The 13497-nt window shown below is 44.8% G+C and overlaps 1 protein-coding gene across 1 annotated transcript in view; it reads left to right on the forward strand.

The window, feature by feature from the left end:
* Positions 1–13497, forward strand: part of LINGO2 (leucine rich repeat and Ig domain containing 2) — a 3888832-nt gene that overhangs the window by 2399432 nt on the left and 1475903 nt on the right. The window contains exon 9 of the mRNA XM_085641323.1: positions 13146–13207. The gene's annotated coding sequence lies outside the window, so the exon portion shown is untranslated. The remainder of the gene's footprint in view (positions 1–13145; positions 13208–13497) is intronic.

Genomic DNA, 13497 nt, shown 5'->3' on the forward strand with positions numbered 1-13497 from the left:
CTCCACTCCCAAGGAGGGGCATCTCATAAAAAAACTTCAGAGGTAACTGTGGACTCACGACAGCCATTTCTAGAACTTGCTGTCTTCTCTTTCAATGCAGCCAATGTTTAGGCGCCACAGTGCCTTTCATAGGCGCCCCGTCGCTGGAGCTCCCATTTCTTTGCACCTAGACTTTCTTGGAAAACTGCATTTTGCCTAGATGTGCGTGTAATTTGCTTTTGCGAAATGACGTGAAATTTCGGCAGATGTACGCAAAATTATGCTTAAACATGCAGAATTTAAAATTGTATTTTGGTGCGGCATTTTAGCGCGAAATGCATCCTTCCATCCAAAGCGGATGTCGGGCGGAAAGCTATCCAACAGGTAGTCAGAGGTTTTGTGCCCGACATCGATGGTTTCGCTCCGACTGGCATATTACAAAACCGGCAGTCGGGGGATTTATTGGAGCGTAGGAAGGACTCATAATCCCATAATGATGGCAGAGCCAGCCATGGCTCCACCGTCAGGATTATGAAGTTGCTTTCCACCTGTCCTTTAATGGCGGTCTGCCTGACATGAAAAGGCAGGTGGAAAGTGACTTTGGGGGCTGCCTAGCAAGACCCCCTACCCCCTGGCCCTCCGCTATAGGGCCTGGGGGGGCACTTATGGTGCCCCCGAAACATCCCTGCACCATGTGGCATGCACCGCTTGGTGCCTGCCATAGGATGCAGTGATAGGACGAAGACAACCAACACACTGAGCTCTCACCAACCACCCCAACACCCTCAAGCCAGTGATTGACAGCTGGACAGCCCTCACCACCGAAGACACACTGAAGACAATGAAGTTAATCCACTCCGGGGCCCCCACGGACCCCTGCCCCCACCACATCTTCAACAGAGCCGCTGACACCATCGCACCCATGCTCCACCATACTATCAACCGCTCCCTGGCAACCGCCTCGTTCCCCGATGACTGGAAACACGCCGAGGTCAACCCCCTCCTGAAGAAACCCTCGGCGGACCCCACCGACCTCAAAAACTAAAGACCCATCTCCCTGCTCCCATTCCAGGTGAAAGTCATTGAGAAAGCCATTTAACAGCCAACTCGCCACATTCATCGAAGAGCACAACATCCTCGACTCCTCCCAATCCGGTTTCAGAAAAAAACACAGTACGGAAACCATCCTCCTTGCCACAACAGACGGCATCCACACCCCACTGGACAAAAGAGAAACAGTAGCCCTCATCCTCCTCAACCACTCAGCGGTGTTCGACACAGTCTCTCACCGCACCCTAATACGCAGACTCCACGACGCAGGGATCCAGGACAAGGCCCTCGACTGTATCCGCTCTTTCCTCTCTGGCAGAACGCAATGGGTCAGACTCCCCTTTTCCTCTCGGACCCTACACCAACCACCTGTTGAGTCCCCCAGGGGTCCTCCCTCAGCCCTACGCTCTTCAACATCTACATGGCTTCGCTCGCCTCCATCGTCAGAACCTACGGACTCCACATTGTGTCATACGCAGACAACACCCAACTCATCCTCTCTCTATCCAACAAACCCAACACCGCCAGACACAACTTTCGAGAAGGCATAGAAGCCGTCGCCAAATGGATGAAAAACAGCTGCCTACAACTAAACACCAACAAAACACAAGTACTCATCATGGGCACAAACCCCGATGCCTGGAACGACACCTGGTGGCCCCCCGCTCGGAAGCCCGCCCACCCTCACCGACCAAGCATGCAACATGGGAATCATCCTGGACTCCGAGCTCAAAATGGACTCCCAGATCAACTCCGTCTCGTCCTCCTGCTTCCACACCTTCCGCCTCATATGTAAGACCTTCAAATGGATCCCCCTCAAACACAGAAAGACTGTCACTCACACCCTTGTCACCAGCAGACTCGACTAAGGCAACGCACTCTACGCCGGAATAAACAAAAACCTCACCCGCAAGCTACAGAACATCCAGAATGCCGCCGCAAGATTGATCCTCAACCTGCCAAGACACTGCCACATCTCCCAGCACCTGCACACACTCCACTGGTTCTCCATCGTGGCTAGAGTCTCTTTCAAGATGCTCACCCACGCACACAAGGCCCTCCATGACACCGGACAAGAATACCTGAACAGCCGACTCAAATTCCACGCACCCCAAAGGTCCCTGCGATCAGCCCAGCTTTCCTATGCCGTGGTCCCCAGCACCAGAAAGAACAGATCGGGAGGCCGCTCCTTCTCCTTCCTCGTGGCCAGAACCTGGAACGCCCTTCCGCTCCACCTCAGACAGCAATATCGCTCCCCATCTTTGCAAGAAATCTCAAAACCTGGCATTTCAACAGACCCCCTCCTTGATGGACTGGAACCTGCAACCCCTCCACCCCCAGCGCCTTGAGACCCTTACGGGTGAGTAGTCACGCTTCACACATGCCTGATTGATTGATGTTTAAAAACATCCATTCTACAATTGTAGCTTGTGCTGCGGATCTTTTCCACCCGCCTCACAAGCTACAATTGTAAAATGGATGTTTACGACCAACCATAGGGCGGTTGCATCCAAATTCTGCTGACGGAACCGCCCACCTATGGTCAGGGGGTTGCATCCAACCAACATCGCAATACGGCCCTAAATGTTTACCACAAACATTACATTCATGGTAAACTTTTACTGTGAATGGAGTGTAATTACACAATGTGGCGTAATGGTGTAATTTCCCATAACAAGAGTAACACAAACTGACTGAAATCACTCTAATTATGCTGGCCCAAAGCTGTTTTCACCTGGGGCCTAATATTGCCCTAATTTGTATAACACTTTCCATATATTTTCATGGCAACACATGTTAATTATACATGTTATACCCATTGCCCGTTACTTTTCCTGTTGTCAGGCATTCCGCATAAATGTTTTTCCCCTTACCGAACCTCTCAAGTTATGTTTTCAACAGTCGATTTTTAACCCAAGCTAAAACATCACCTTTGTTTTTGTACCTGGGACTGGTTAAAATTGCAAGAAGTTGACTCATAAATGTTTTCCTTCTTTACCTAGAAAACTATGACATTCACAAATATTCGTGGGTTGCTTTCGGTTCTCAAATCCTGCCATGAACTTGATTGAAGGTGGATCTTAGGGCCCAGCCAAAATGTGGCTTATTTAAAATCATTTCAAGTCTTGCAATGGTGGGCAGGTCCTTGTTGTGAACTGTTGGTGCTTTTGTAGCAGGCATTGGTAAAGCCAGTAGGTGTAGCCTAAGAGACCTATTGGTGTTGTCAATGTTTTTAACGACACTGAATTGCATCGTGGCTGCGTGGCAGCATGGATTAGAAAAATACGTGATGATGTGACCGTCACTTCATTTTGTAGTTGATTGCATGTGTTCAACAAGTATGCAACACAGGCACTTTTTCTTTTTATTTACAGATCCGAGATGGATTAGTAAATAAAAACAGTAATGCAAATGGTTTTTTAAATGCAGCGCTTTTTTAGAAAAAATTAAAACATGAACGAGTTACAGGAGCAGGCTGGGAAGGGGGTTAAGGAAGCTACACAACAGGTGGGTGAAGAAGTAACGTAAGGAAGACAAAATAGGGCAAAATCATGAGGAAAAGATGGCAAAGTGGAGTGCTGGTAGATACATGGGTGACAGAGAGCAACACGAGTACGGTAGGCGAGGGGAGCACATGAACAAATGAGCAATGTGGAGAGGGACTAGAAAAGCAGATTAGGGAGACAGCTAGAAAACACATGCACTCTCATGGAGTGCTTAAACGAAAAGTAGTTCCCTAAAAATAGGCATTGGAAGTATAGAAGCCAGTCTGTCACTATCAGAGTGATATTAAAGAGGCCATGCTCCATGGAAGGGACAAATACAAGAATGACAAGCTGGAATATGGAAATCCATCAAATAAGAAGTAGGTGAATACTAGTGACAGTAACCAACCAATTGTACGCAATGAGCAAACAGCAAGCCCCTGTATGTTAATGGTAATCACACAGTATGTCTTACGCAACCAGTGAGCTTGAGCTATAAATTAGCAAAGACTCTGAGGAAGTGCAGGCTCTCACAGAGCAGTAAGCTTATAACAAAGAAGGTATTCCTTCTTCAATAATACTAATGCTCATTCAAGTGTGTGAAACGTAGTACAACTACATGCTACAGTCTGTGATATCATGAGTAGGAGCTTTTTATTTGTGTTTTTGGCACACAAAGCAGTCTTTCTGCAATCTTGATAGCACCCATGGTCATACTCCAAGTATACAAGGAAGATAGAGTTTGATGTTTACAATGCTTTGCTATTACTTCCACTACAAACACACAAAGTCATCTTTCTTTGATGTTTCTAGTGTGTACCTCTAACAACATAGAGTAAGGAGCACCATAAGCATTGCAATAGAAATGAAATTCCACAATGCCCTTCGTGGTCCTGCCCTGAGCTTAAAAACAAGCGTCATTGCCTCTACTACCCAAATAACAGGGTAGTAAAAGCACACATTTTTAATGAGGTAAACTCCAAAAATGTATGAATTTTTTAAAGAATGAAACATCTTTATACCTGCTACCAGACGTAGTATAAGAATTTCTTGAAAGCGTTTAGGCATTTCCCTAACAGTTATTGTTAAGACCTTTCAATCATTGATGACTATGTCCTCATCCTAATACAATTCCTTCCATACATTTACTTGAGTCGGTTGAGATGCTGGTGACATGTTGGTCCATACTTTTCCTGTAGATAAATGTTGGAAATTATCTTATATAGACGCCTTGAAAGTGGAGGGTCTTTGATTTTGTTCAATACTCAAATACCCTTAGGAATAAAAAATGAAAAACCACTGAACCATAGTTCGAACAACCTAAAAACTTTAGAGGGCATGTGGAAATCAACCTAAATTTAGCTGCATGGCTACTTACACCCTAGCCAAACTTATTACATTAAAGCGATTGTACTGTATGTTAGTCATCCATGTTTTTGTATTTGCTAAATCTCTGCTCATTCTATTTATTCTTTGTGTAGACTACTTAATGTTCACCATTTCAATTAACAGAAATCACCACTGTGTTTCAAATGTAGATAGAAAAGAAAGACCCTGCACAATCAAATGACAACTGTGTATCATCTTTTTTTAAGGGTATTAATTCTAAAAGTCCCTACTAGGTTATTGATTGCAATGGTTATTCGAATTTGTGGAAGTGCAAACCATTTACTTGGTGCTATTATGGTATACTTATGTCCAACCTTCTACAAGTCACAAAATGTTGTATGCTAACTACTACTACTAATAGTACCACAAATATGCCTGATTTAGGGTGCACATATATATATATATATATATATATATATATATATATATATATATATATTCTTTTCTTGTTTTTTCTAAAGGTTTTGAATAAATCAATTTCCTCTATGATTTACAGTTACTTTAGTGTAACATTCACCATAGCATTACTGGTACGAGTTGTTTCATGAATATTTCTCTGACCATAATTTGAAAATGTATTATTATTATGTAACAACAGTGGTTGCTAGTAGTGGATGTATGGTGCCATCGCAATCCCTGATGAAAAGTATACTCCTGTCACACGCCCCCAACAAACACATATAGCAGACTGGACTATTTTTTTGTACAGGCAGGAATGGCGAACAGAATTGAGGAGGCACAGTATCTGGCCCAATACTTATCAGATCATTCCCCGTTACTTATAGTGTACACTCTGGGTAGGCCGAGAACTAGAGTCCCGCTATGGAGAATTAATACAGAGGCACTCACTGACCCAGTTTATAAGGACGCAATTGGTAAGGAGCTACAGGGGTACTTCGATGTTAATTTGAACACCGCTAGTGCTAACGGTATAGAATGGGATGCCATGAAGGTGGTCATACGGGGGGCACGTATGTCCACTGAAACCGGGGTTAAAATGGTCCTGGACCAAGATCTGCAAAACCAGGAACAACAATTGGCTGTTCTGGAAAATGCACTCCCCACTGCTGTGGAAGGTCCTTCCAAATGGACAGCACAAAGACAAAAGGTAGGGGAGCTTTGGGATACACTAGATAAATAGCATAGAAATAGAAGTAGGAGCAGATGGTATGCAGAGGGCGATAAGGCCGTCCGCCTCCTTGCACGGCTAATTGCTATGGAGACACAACCCCGACCGATCCCGGCAGTTAAAACTGACGGGCAGGAAATGGTCTATACACAACACGAAATTAATAAGACATTTGCTATCCATTTAACTCAGATATACACTGATGCCCGGAAGTCCACCACCACGCACTCCTTATCGGAATTCCTAGCCGACGTAGAATTGCCTAGCCTGGACTCTGAGGCCCAGGACCTACTGGGAGCCCCTATTAGGGAAGTGGAAATAAAAGCGGCTATATCCCATCTGAAAACGGCTAAATCCCCAGACATTGATGGCCTAACGGCCAAATTCAACAAGGCATATGCAGGGCTGTTGGCTCCCAGATTGCTGGAAGTGGTTGAGGAAGCGAAGGAGTCCGGCGTATTACCCGGTTCAATGCAGGAAGCATTGATAGTGATGATTCCGAAATCACGGGAAAGACCGACACTACCGAGCTCCTACAGACCCATCTCTATGCTGAATATTGATCTTAAACTTATCAGTCAGGTGCTAGCAAATAGGTTGCTCCCATATCTCCCCCAGTTGGTGCATGAGGATCAATCGGGGTTTATACCCGGTAGGAATACACTCAGGAATATTCGTCGCCTTGCACATGTAATGCAGACTCTTGGGGACAGCGCGGCAGAGAGCACGTTAGCGCTTTTGGACATCGAACAGGCGTTTGATTAGTCCGCTGGGAATACCTCTGGCAAGTCCTCCTAAAAATGGGACTAGGAACGGAGTTTGTGGCCTGGGTCAGACTACTCTATACGCAACCCAAGGCGAGAGTCCGCATGGGACGGTTTGTATCAGTGGCGATATCACTACATAGGGGCACGAGAAAAGGGTGTCCACTGTCCCCCCTGTTGTTTGCCCTCGCAATGGAGCCACTGGCATGTTCTCTCCGGATGGAACTACAGGACCATGGCATCAAAATAGGCTACACTGAACATATCATGTCTCTGTATGCAGTTGACGCCTTAGTCTACCTGCGCCACCTGTCCCGATCGGTGCCAATATTGCTTAACACATTGGGGAGGTTTGGGGAAGCTTCGGGTTTATGTATTAATAAACAGAAATCGCAACTGTTTCCAATAGCACAGGTGGGGGTTGAATCGCAGGCTTTGGAGTTAGGACTCCCGTGGGAACTGAATCCCGTGAGATACCTAGGGACCAGGGAAAAAGATACCTTCTATGAGCACAATATGGGCTGGGTAATAAGGGGCCTCCAGAGGAGTATAAAATTCTGAAACACCCTCAAATTTTCCCTGATGGGGAAAATCGCCTTGATTAAAATGGTGGTCCTACCCAGGTGTTTATACACAATCCAGGGATCTTTTTATGAAATACCACATAGGATATTCCGAGACTTGGACAGACTTCTTCTCCAGCTTATGGAATGGAAAGAGGTGCAGGGTAAGCTTGAAAGTGATGAAACGACAATAGGGTAAAGGGGGCCTTGAAGTTCCCAACCTAGAGCTCTACTATCTAGCATCCCAACTGAAGCATGCAATAGTGTGGCTTGCACAGATCCATCCTGGGAGTGTGCCCTGTTAGAGGGCTCCTATGCTAGGGGCCGGCTGGGGACGTTGCTCTGGACGACTAAGACTCAAGGTGAGGAAAACCCCCCGTTGATCAGACTCATGGGCACCATATGGGACAGAACACATAGACGACTGATCAAAAAGGTACCTTATGCACCGGAGGCAGATATCTGGAGTATGACCCAGTTCTCTCAAATAGAACAGGATATGTCTGTTGGAAGGTGGAAAGAGGGGGGGCTGTCTAATGCTTGCTGATCTCTACTCAGAGAATAGGTTCATTACCTACCAAGACGCAGTCACTACGTTTGCACTAGGGACGGGTCAATTTTTACAATATGCTAAAATAGGGGACACGGCTCGCTGCCTTTGGTTGATGTTCCCGGAAGCCCCTGACCCTACACGAACATTGGTCATTTTGATTGCAATGGCGGGTGTGCGAAAACTTGTCTCTCATTTACGGAGGGCGCTCAAAGAAGATAAAACGGTTAAGCCCCTGAAAACTGAGGAAAAATGGCAAGCGCTCAGCGCACATCTGATCTCAACAACAGAGTGGGGGAAGATCCATGAAAATGTTCGGAAAGTTGGATGTATGACGTTACAACGCATACATTTACATCGCGGTACACTACATTGCGGTTTTGACAACGCAAATCGTTACAACAACTTGCGCTAGATGGCGCTCTAGGACAAGGAATAGGACTTAGGAGTAGTATAATTTACTATTCCAACTCCAGTCTACGTTCAGTAGGGAAGGTGTTGGATAGTAAATTATACTATTCCTTGTCCTAGAGCGCCATCTAGTGCAAGTCGTTGTAACGACTTGCGTTGTAAAAACCGCGATGTAATGCCATCGCGATGTAATCCCCGCGTTGTAAATGATGTTTCCCGGCTACATGCCATTAATCCAACCAGAGACTCCAAATGCCCCTGTTGCCAGCACGCTCCAGCTGGCATTATCCATGTGGTTTGGCAGTGCCCAGTAATACACAGATTTTGGGTAGAGATCCTAGAACAACTGGACAGAATCACGGGTTGGGCAATAACCCTAGAGCTACACACTTGCCTTCTTGGTATGATCCCCAAGAATCCCAAACGTAAAACTACCAGACGGTTCCTGATACTGGGTCTTACGGTAGCCAAGAGAAGAATAGCGATCCACTGGTTTTCCCCTCAGGGCCCGCAGTTGGACAAATGGAAGAAGGATCTTAAAGAATGGGCAATGGTTGAAGAAACCCATATGAGAAAAAAAAGACGGGATGATAGGCTTCTGGAGGTCCTGCTGGTGTGGGGGGCAATGATACAAGAGATACAAGAAGTAGGAGAGGTAATGTCACAGGCCCCAACTACCCCGGGGGAGGACAATGAAGCACCTGACCATAGTCAGAACAGAGAAGTAACAGCCACATAACAAATTGGGACCGAGTTGGAGATAGGATATCATTGAGCGACGCCGGTTAGTTAAGAGAGGGGGAGGGGGTTTCAAAGAGCTCTTAAGTTCATTAAACACTGTGGGGCAGATTTATGAGCCCCTTGCGCCACTTTTGCGTCACTTTTAACATGGGAAAAGTGACGCAAAAGTGGCGCAAGGGGCTCATAAATCTGCCCCTGTATTTTAATTTAAAATTGATATCACTCAGGATAAAAGAGGGAACAGGAGAAGAGAAAAAAGGAAGGAAACAACAAACAAAAACAAAAACTGAAAATGTTTGTTATAATGAATGTTAATACTAATAAAAAATACATTTAAAAAAAACATACAGGGGGTATCACTTTACATCAGGTCACCATCACCACACTTAAAGATAAGAATTTCAGGTCAAAATAGCTAATCCCATCACTGACTTCAGTAGCCAGTAATCCATCTGAAATTATTATGAGTAATAAAGCATTGCTACCTTTCTGGAATAGCCATTACTGTCCGCTCAACTGCACCTTTAAATAAAGTGTTGGTTAAACTGCCAGCAATACAACACTTTTAAATAAAGCATTTTTGGACCTAAAAAAAAAAAACAGTGGTTGTTAGGTAGTAATGGTAATACAAATACGAAAGAACATGCAAATCAAAACAAAGTTTGTAATATGTAACAATCCATCATGAATAAAAATGTCAAAACTAAGTACTTCAGTGCTCTGTGAACAAAGTGATATGAATGAAATGAGGGAAGAACTCAGGCAAAAGGGTCAAACTTGTGACAAGATACTACATTGTTTGTGTCACAATTGCATTTGGAGTGATATGGCCCATAAGATATACAATGAATCAATGCAATCTGAGTTTTGTATATTTTCGACGACATTTCGATCCTTTTCTGAATAATCTGGATCATCATCAGGACATGTAATATTTTGACCTGAGTAATTGTGACACTAAATGGGTTCACAAGAGGTGAAGAATGATCAAAATCTTAATTATGAGGTGGAGGTGTTGAGAATGTGCCACCTTCGGGATACCCCCGTAAAGGACGTCAATGTTGCTATAGAGTGGGCAATAATGCTATATTAATCTAAACAATGTATACAGATACATATTTTATCATGCACTAGTTATGGCCTTTAATAGTGCCTTCTCTGAACAGTAATAACAAAGTAGAGGGCATTTTCTTGCATTGAACATTCCCTAAATGACTTAATTGGAAAGTCTGGGGGCACCTATCAATATGGGGTAGTCTAATCAATAAATTAAACATCAGTTCTCATGCTTTCATGGAAGTGTGCTTGGTCCTGTGAAATCAGTTTATCCATCTCTGATAGATGTCAAACTGCTGCTTTCAGGACATAATGAATCATATTCACAAGGGAAGTGGCGGAGTGAGGCGTTAGCCTTCCTGGCTTAACACCTCACTCTACCTATTCAGAAATGCAGGGCTGCACCATATTTACAAGAACATGGTGTAGCCCTGCGTTTCTCCCTGTGCTGGCACTACACTTAGCAGCCTAGAGCCAATGCAGGCACCCTTCTTCCATAGTACAAGGGTTTCTGCGCGCAGGGGAAGATTGTTTATGTGCAGGAAGATCCTCCTTCCTGCACATAAACAATCTTGAAATGCCGTTTTGTAATTTCTATATGTGCTGCTTAATGCAGCACACACAGAAGTTGCAAAACGGTATTTCCCAAAAATGATTTTTTATGTGCAGGGAGGGCGACCTTCCTGTATATAAACAATCATTGGCCTTTTGCTGTTTTCATGTGTTCTGCACAACACAGCACACATGAAAACAGCAAACACAAGGAGAAATGAAACATTTCTCCTCATTGCACCAGGGTAAGACCATGTTTTCCCTGGTCTTAATTCTGGCGCTGCCTCCTGTTTACGACTCCCTTGTAAATAGTAGTGCATCAGCATGACCAATAACGGCATCTCAGTCATGGACTGTGCCTTAAATGAGGCACGACCGCTGTCTCCACTGCAAGCTCCACTCAGCCATCTGTGACGCAGAGGAAACTGCCCTCTTTAATGCCTACATTATCCTCCCAGCTTCCCACTTGACCATGTGCTGCGAATATTTAGTCCGAAGGCCCACTGAGCTACAGTATGAAAGCTGTGAGGGTCCCTCAGTGGTGAGGTAATGCAAAATGATGCCCCCACCCCGAAAATGTGGTGAGAGTCCCCTGGTACTCACACATCTCACAGATATTCACAGGCTTTAAGCTGAATGTGGTGCCGGAAGAGTAAGGCCTTCCTGTGCCACATGGACAGTCTGCAAGTCCTGCGTTACGTCTTTTCTCCTCAGAACACAGCAGGGTCGGATTGGTAACACGGGCACTCAGGAAATGGCCGAAGGGTCGGTAGCCGAGTCCCAGCTGTGGGCTGCTTTTTGGGGCAGCCTGGGGGCTGTCTGTGCTGTTAGGATGTTGCCAGCGACCCAGTGGGTGCCTGAGTGGCCTTTCTAGAGGAACGCCACTCAGGCACTCCTTTTCTGTCGCTCGGCTGGCCCATTATTGTATGCTGATTAAGCGGGGGCAGGGGCCCTGAGCAGAAGTGATCTCACTTGCATTCATGTGTGGCTCAGCAGTGTGAACTAATCTGTGCATTTTTTTTTTATCTAAGTGAAGTTAATAAAACATGCCCCCACCCCCTTTCTTTTCATAAAACTTCGCTGAAGGAGTGTTTTGCAAAAAGGTAATATGCAAATGTGGGTCACCTTTTTGGGTGTGCCTGGGCTGATTTTTGATCCCAATCCAACCCTGGAACACAGTGTCTCCCACGGTGTACCCTTCACTTATAAATAGTCTGCCTTTGCAAAAGTGAAACATATAAAATGGAGTGTTAGGGAAAATAAGCTCAAATTTTGTATCATTGCAGCGTCCTAATGCAGTCTCCTGGGACGAGTGGCATGTCCTGAATAATGCATTGGAATATGTGCTCCATGCGGGGTCTCTGCTACTGAACAGTGTAAATATTTACCTCACACAAATTTAACTAACTTGCACTGATTTAACCATTTAGCGGACATTAACTAACTGACACTAATTTAACTATGTAGCTCATATTAAGAAACATTTACTGCGATCAAGAGTGATGACTAGCACATTGTTCCGTTTTCACATTTCTGAATGTGTTTACTCAAAATCCACTTAAACAAAATTGACGTGATCCACAATCCTGTTATCCCCCTTCAATGTGGGTTTTCTTATTGGGGGCGTAGCTTATGTTTCGGGTGTTATACCCCCCTAAAAAATATAATATATAGTAAATAGTTGGGTTCATGTGCTTTCAGTCGAATATAGGGGCATATTATCAAGCACGGCGTTAAAATTATCGCCGCTTTAGCAGCAGAAAACTGCCGCTAAAGCGGCGATAATGGGCTTGATAATATGCCGCAGAGATTTCCAGAACATGGGCTCTATGGGAATTCTCAAGGGCATATTATCAAGCCCATTATCGCCGCTTTGGCGGCAGTTTTCTGCCGCTAAAGCGGCGATAATTTTAAGGCTGTTTCTTGATAATATGCCCCATAGTGAGGCATGTGTCGCAGATCACCTGGGAGTTTGCCATAACCACAAAGAATGAGAGAGAGAGAGAGAGAGAGAGAGAGAGAGAGAGAGAGAGAGAGAGAGAGAGAGAGACCTTACAAATGTTGGTATGTTTAAAAAAATGGGTGTTTTAGGTACTCCGAACAATGCATACTCCTCTCTCTTCCCTCTGCTCCTTGCATCCCCTCGTGTCCTGCTTTGCATATAATGTACTTTACCAAGAGATGCCTATGTGATTGGTGGAAAATCTGAAGCTCACCCCTCCCCCAATCTTACTGACCAGGTTACGCCCCTGTTCCTTATGTACAGCTTATGATGACGAGTGGGCCCATTGTCACAGGAGGGAGGTCCTCTCACATTTATAGGCATTTGTTCACGATTGGATGAGCCAGTGTGACACATGTAGGCCATTGCCAATGGCACAGTTCTGTAGTGTGGGATGAAACATAAGCACAGTGCATTTTCAATAGCAGTGATGATCTCTTTTGTAATGTTCTGTTTTCCTTTCTTTTATATAGATATCAAGCCCAGATTACTAAAAGAAAATCCAGCAGCATGATCGACTCAAGATTCTTGACAGGTGAGGGACAGACACAAACATCTGCTTTTTCATGACAGACCTTAGTGCAGAATTTGAGAGACATAAGTGCAGAGGACCAAAGATTTTCTGAGCAGCCCATTCCTGGGACTGCAAAATGCCAGGTTAGCTGAACACCAAGGCTGCCTCGTAGTGATTCAGCCTCATGCCCCAGTCCTGCACTTCCTGCCTCTTTGTCTCACCCTTGCAGGTTCCTTATCATCCCATCTTTCTCACTTTTCCCTGTATTAATTTTTCCATTTCTCTTTCTTGCTCTCTTTTCTGTCTTGATC

This window comes from Triturus cristatus, chromosome 2_2 (genome assembly GCF_964204655.1).
Source record: "Triturus cristatus chromosome 2_2, aTriCri1.1, whole genome shotgun sequence".
In the NCBI taxonomy this organism is placed as follows: domain Eukaryota; kingdom Metazoa; phylum Chordata; class Amphibia; order Caudata; family Salamandridae; genus Triturus; species Triturus cristatus.